This window comes from Fulmarus glacialis, unplaced genomic scaffold (genome assembly GCF_000690835.1).
Source record: "Fulmarus glacialis isolate BGI_N327 unplaced genomic scaffold, ASM69083v1 scaffold41293, whole genome shotgun sequence".
Taxonomy (NCBI): Eukaryota; Metazoa; Chordata; class Aves; order Procellariiformes; family Procellariidae; genus Fulmarus; species Fulmarus glacialis.
The window spans coordinates 20244-20997 of NW_009203065.1; positions in this window are offsets into that span (position 1 = coordinate 20244).

Sequence of the window (754 nt, forward strand, 5' to 3'; positions counted from 1 at the left end):
GGCAGAGGGAAGTGAGCTGTCTTTAAACACTGCGCTTGGGTCACACCACCTCCCTTCAACCGCCCGGCCAGCCTGCCTGCTCTGGGGATGGGGCCCTCGCACCCCCAAACACCTCTGCCTCGCCCGGCCCCCCGGGACAGCTGCCAGCAAACCCCACCTGCAGCTCCAGGGCAGCGGGAACGGCCCCCCCAGCCTCCCACCGGGGCCTGGGACCAGGGGCTCATCTGAGCTCAAGCACTGGCTTTTTTAAACACTGTTATTAAAACCCACCCGACACAAATTAAGCTGCAAACCCCTTTTAAATGGGACACAAAAGTGCGTATTGTTTGTCGCTTTGGAATTTCTCCCTGGTTAGGTACGGGTCCATACCCAGGCTGACCTTTATGGCTCCATTAATTGAGCTTAAATTTTTTTAATCATCCTGGTACATCCAGTCCTCCAGAAAGTCTTACTTATTTTATTTTGGAGGAAAACTTCCATGAATTTACTTTAAAAAATAACCTTGCAAAAAATGCAAAAAAAAAAAAAAACAACACAACCCCAACTTGTAGAACTGGAAGTTGGGATGTTGTGGCACCAAAAATAAAACTGATGGAACAAAAAGGGAATTTCATGTGGTTTTCATTGTCAAGTCTAAGCTCAGAAACAAACAGGAAATAAAAATGGCTAAAACAAAAGAGATTTCTTTTAAACTGTGTTCAAATCTAAGTGGGGAGCTGCTTTATTTGGGAGGGTTTCTCTGTTTATTTGTTTT